The sequence below is a fragment of the Nerophis lumbriciformis genome, linkage group LG22 (genome assembly GCF_033978685.3).
Source record: "Nerophis lumbriciformis linkage group LG22, RoL_Nlum_v2.1, whole genome shotgun sequence".
Taxonomy (NCBI): Eukaryota; Metazoa; Chordata; class Actinopteri; order Syngnathiformes; family Syngnathidae; genus Nerophis; species Nerophis lumbriciformis.
This window is the reverse complement of record NC_084569.2, coordinates 5,954,285-5,960,284: the sequence shown is the minus strand read 5'-3', so window position 1 is coordinate 5,960,284 and position 6,000 is coordinate 5,954,285.

The following is a 6,000-nucleotide window of genomic DNA, read 5'->3' as shown; positions in this document are numbered from 1 at the left end:
CAGCCTTTCAGGTAACCATCCGCCGTTAAGGTGGATTTCTCATACTTGGCAAGTATGAGAATTAGGGCACCGCCGCAATATATGATCGGCGGGCCAGCTTTAGTGTTAATTTGATATCGCCTCAAGGGCCAAGTGAAATTACACGGAGGGCCAAATTTGGCCCGCGGGCCAGAGTTTGACACCCTTGTATTAGATGGTGCCGAGTGTCTGACTCCGTGAGTTTTAGGTGCCACTGTACAAAATGAGCCACAGAGCTAGCCTCAAACAGTAGCATGTTTACATAAAAATGCTAACACTTAGCATGTGTGCTAACGATAGCATGAAAACAGTCAGCATGTTTCATATACCAAGTTGTATGACTCAAAGGTGTATGGCTGCGGAAATAGAACTGCTGGAAATATTCGCTATTATAAAAGGTGCATACCCATTCAATCGGGCCATTTTCCCCAGTAAATTGGCCCATGTTTTTTTTAAATCGGGAATAGCGTCACCATGGTAACACAAAAAGTTCCCAACTTAAAGTACACCCATTGGCGTGAATGAGACCTTTCCGACGGTATAACATATGTGGGGGTTCGTTGGCTGGTTCGTCTCGTATTAGACAAAAGGTGCGTACCCATTCAATTGCCCATTTTTTTGGGGGGGGTTCATGAATAACGTTGCCATGGTAACTCAAAATGTTCCCAATTTAAAAATCCGGAGTTGCTGCGAACGAGACCTTTCCGACGATATAGCATATGTGGGGGCTTGTTGGCCAGTTCGTCTTGTAGTAGAGTGTGAGTTTTAAAAATGAGCCACAGAGCTAGCCTCAAACAGTAGCATGTTTACATAAAAATGCTAACACTTAGCATGTGTGCTAACGATAGCATGAAAACAGTCAGCATGTTTCATATACCAAGTTGTATGACTCAAAGGTGTATGGCTGTGTAAATAGAACTGCTGGAAATATTCGCTATTAGAAAAGGTGCATACCCATTCAATCGGGCCATTTTCCCCAGTAAATTGGCCCATGTTTTTTTTAAAATCGGGAATAGCGTCACCATGGTAACACGAAATGTTCCCAACTTAAAGTACGCCCATTGGCGTGAACGAAACCTTTCCGACGGTATAACATATGTGGGGGTTCGTTGGCTGGTTCGTCTTGTATTAGACAAAAGGTGCGTACCCATTCAATCGGGCCATTTTCCCCAGTAAATTGGCCCATGTTTTTTTTAAATCGGGAATAGCGTCACCATGGTAACACGAAATGTTCCCAACTTAAAGTACGCCCATTGGCGCGAACGAAACCTTTCCGACGGTATAACATATGTGGGGGTTCGTTGGCTGGTTCGTCTTGTATTAGACAAAAGGTGCGTACCCATTCAATCGGGCCATTTTCCCCAGTAAATTGGCCCATGTTTTTTTTAAATCGGGAATAGCGTCACCATGGTAACACGAAATGTTCCCAACTTAAAGTACACCCATTGGCGTGAATGAGACCTTTCCGACGGTATAACATATGTGGGGGTTCGTTGGCTGGTTCGTCTCGTATTAGACAAAAGGTGCGTACCCATTCAATTGCCCATTTTTTGGGGGGGGGTTCATGAATAACGTTGCCATGGTAACTCAAAATGTTCCCAATTTAAAAACCCGGAGTCGCTGCGAACGAGACCTTTCCGACGATATAACATATGTGGGGGCCTGTTGGCCGGTTCGTCTTGTAGTAGAGTGTGAGTTTTAGGTGCCATTGTACAAAATGAGCCACAGAGCTAGCCTAAAACAGTAGCATGTTTACATAAAAATGCTAACACTTAGCATGTGTGCTAACGATAGCATGAAAACAGTCAGCATGTTTCATATACCAAGTTGTATGACTCAAAGGTGTATGGCTGCGGAAATAGAACTGCTGGAAATATTCGCTATTATAAAAGGTGCATACCCATTCAATCGGGCCATTTTCCCCCAGTAAATTGGCCCATGTTTTTTTTAAATCGGGAATAGCGTCACCATGGTAACACGAAAAGTTCCCAACTTAAAGTACGCCTATTGCGGCGAATGAGACCTTTCCGACGGTATAACATATGTGGGGGTTCGTTGGCTGGTTCGTCTCGTATTAGACAAAAGGTGCGTACCCATTCAAATGCCCATTTTTTGGGAGGGGGGGTTCGTGAATAACGTTGCCATGGTAACTCAAAATGTTCCCAATTTAAAAACCCGGAGTCGCAGCGAACGAGACCTTTTTGACGATATAACATATGTGGGGGCCTGTTGGCCGGTTCGTCTTGTAGTAGAGTGTGAGTTTTAGGTGCCACTGTACAAAATGAGCCACAGAGCTAGCCTAAAACAGTAGCATGTTTACATAAAAATGCTAACACTTAGCATGTGTGCTAACGATAGCATGAAAACAGTCAGCATGTTTCATATACCAAGTTGTATGACTCAAAGGTGTATGGCTGCGGAAATAGAACTGCTGGAAATATTCGCTATTATAAAAGGTGCATACCCATTCAATCGGGCCATTTTCCCCAGTAAATTGGCCCATGTTTTTTTTAAATCGGGAATAGCGTCACCATGGTAACACAAAAAGTTCCCAACTTAAAGTACGCCTATTGCGGCGAATGAGACCTTTCCGACGGTATAACATATGTGGGGGTTCGTTGGCTGGTTCGTCTCGTATTAGACAAAAGGTGCGTACCCATTCAATTGCCCATTTTTTGGGGGGGGGTTCATGAATAACGTTGCCATGGTAACTCAAAATGTTCCCAATTTAAAAACCCGGAGTCGCTGCGAACGAGACCTTTCCGACGATATAACATATGTGGGGGCTTGTTGGCCGGTTCGTCTTGTAGTAAGAGGAACAAAAAAAAGAATAATAAGTATGAGCAATAATAATATGGCCTGCTGGCATTGCAGCAGGCCCATAATAAATACATTTTTGGATAGTTTGAGTCTTGATGGAACTGCTTCCTCCCGTCCATGTGTATGCTTTATTATCCATGAATCAGGAAGTAGTATCCTGCCATGAATCAGGAAGTAGTATCCTGCCAACTTTTACACAAACAAAAATAGTGGACACTTGACTTGTTTTGGCCTTTGCATGGAGAATTAATTTTTTGGATAATTTAAATGACATTGGAACTGTTCTCCCGCCTTAGAGTACTTTTTAGAGGTGGTATAGTACGGAATATGATCCACTACTATACCGTACAATAGTGATGGGTTGATGAGGCGTCATGAAGCGTTTCGACACATTGCAAAACTGTATTGATACTGTGTCGATACTGTGTCACTAAATACTGACATCTGCTGGACATTAAAAATCCCTACAGGCAACCTATGGACCGACTCAACTGACACTGATTTGATGCCCTAGTACAGGGGTCACCAACCTTTTTGAAACCAAAAACTACTTCTTGGGTACTGATTAATGCGAAGGGCTACCAGTTTGATACACACTTAAATAAATAAATATATTGTCATTTGTAAGTTACACGTAAGTGTGATTTAAACAAGAATAGCTAAATAAAGAAATGTATATATATAAAAAAATGAGTATTTCTGTCTGTCATTCCGCCGTACATTTTTTTTCCTTTTACGGAAGGTTTTCTGTAGAGAATAAATGATGAAAAAAAAACACTTAATTGAACGGTTTATAAGAGGAGAAAATACGAAAAAAATTTAAATAAAATTTTGAAACATAGTTTATCTTCAATTTCGACTCTTTATAATTCAAAATTCAACCGACAAAAAGAAGAGAAAAACTAGCTTATTTGAATCTTTTTGAAAAAATTAAAAAAAAGAATTTATGGAACATCATTAGTAATTTTTCCTGATTAAGATACATTTTAGAATTTTGATGACATGTTTTGAATTGGTTAAAATCCAATCTGCACTTTGTTAGAATATTTAACAAATTGGACCAAGCTATATTTCTAACAAAGACAAATCAGTATTTCTTCTAGATTTTCCAGAACAAAAATGTTAAAAGAAATTCAAAATACTTTGAAATAAGATTTAAATTTGATTCTACAGATTTTCTAGATTTGCCAGAATAATTTTTTTGAATTTGAATCATAGTAAGTTTAAAGAAATATTTCACAAATATTCTTCGTCAAAAAAACAGAAGCTAAAATATTTATTATTCTTTACAATAAAAAATAAATAAATTTACTTGAACATTGATTTAAATTGTCAGGAAAGAAGAGGAAGAAATTTAAAAGGTAAAAAGGTATATTTGTTTAAAAATCCTAAAATCATTTTTAAGGTTGTATTTTTTCTCTAAAATTGTATTTCTAAAAGTAATAAGAAGCAAAGTAAAAAATAAATGAATTTATTTAAACAAGTGAAGACCCATCCATCCATCCATTTTCTACCGCTTATTCCAAGTGAAGACCAAGTCTTTAAAATATTTTCTTGGATTTTCAAATTCTATTTGAGTTTTGTCTCTTTTAGAATTAAAAATGTCGAGCAAAGCGAGACCAGCTTGCTAGTAAATAAATACAATTTAAAAAATAGAGGCAGCTCACTGGTAAGTGCTGCTCTTTGAGCTATTTTTAGAACAGGCCAGCGGGCGACTGATCTGGTCCTTACGGGCTACCTGGTGACCGCGGGCACCGCGTTGGTGACCCCTGCCCTAGTATATACAATAATATTGTATTTCATTTAGGATTATTTCATATCTTCATTTAAATAAAAATATATTTGTATCTTTTTTAGATACATTCAATAAATAATGTGAACATGTATCATAACATGGAAATCTAAGAGAACGTGTTGTGGATGATTGTGGACTGGGATTTTTTATTTATTTTTATTTTTACACATTTTTATATAAAAAAAAAAAAAAAAAAGTTACATTACATTTTAGACGATTTCTCTTCTTAGTTATTATTTCTCCGGCTGTAGAAAAGAGCCGCTCACAGGGCACAGAGGAGGCGTCAGTGCGACACAGTTGGCGTATCGGTCACGTGACCAAAACAGCTCATGATCGGTCACGTGACTTTCTAAAAGCGGTACGCGCACCGACACAGGGTTTTGCTCTATGAGCTCGACGCATGCGCCGATGCATCGGTGTTGCCGGACCCATCACTACCGTACAACCCTAGAAGGCAGCCATAACTGCGATTGTGACAGCCCTGCTAATGAAGACAAGTATTTGATGCTCTACCCTTGTGTGAACATGTGCACAATGCCAAGTTGTACGTTTGGTACAAAAAAAAGGAAGCTAAGAAAGTATTTGAAGGCAAAGATGTTTTCTTTTTAATGAATAGTGTGAAAATGCAGATTGTAACGAGTGACGTCATACAGCAGTGCTGAACATTCAGTGTCGGACACTTGATTCATTTCAACAGCCAGCGACATCTTTTTGTGTTTTCCTGATGCTTCCATCCCAAAGATGACACAAAGTTGCATGCAGTGAGTCCACAAACGATGCAGAGTATGAAAAAATAAATATAGTCCCTGAAAGTTTGAAGGAAGTGAACGGTGAACTTTCTAACCTGCCTTTTGGACATAGTAGGACCACTCTAACACACATATTGTTGTCCTTACAAGCAGGGAACATTCCAGCAACAAATTGGATTTCTCTAGAAAGTAATGCAAAATGAGCGTGTCTTCATTCAATGAAGAACATCCAATCCTGAAGGTGTTCAGACTAGTGCGTGTTGTAAACTAACCTATAGACTTGCATAGCAGGTCCACCATGTTGTTTGTTGCCTTAAACACTTATTTCAGAAGCAATTATTTGTTTGGGGGAGGGACTGATTTGGAACCATCTTTACATTTGATGAACAAAAAGAAAAAAGGAAGCTTTGGCTCCTCTCAGCTCCATTTAAAGTCTTCCTTGTGTGGTATGTTGTATTATTATACAGTACAGACCTGGGCAAATGAAGGCCCGTTAAGCTTTTCAATCTGGCCCGCCGGACATTACCAAATAATTATTTTAGATGTTTAAAAGTGTAGCTGCTAGAGATGCGCGGATAGGCAATTATTTCATCCGCAACCGCATCAGAAAGTCGTCAA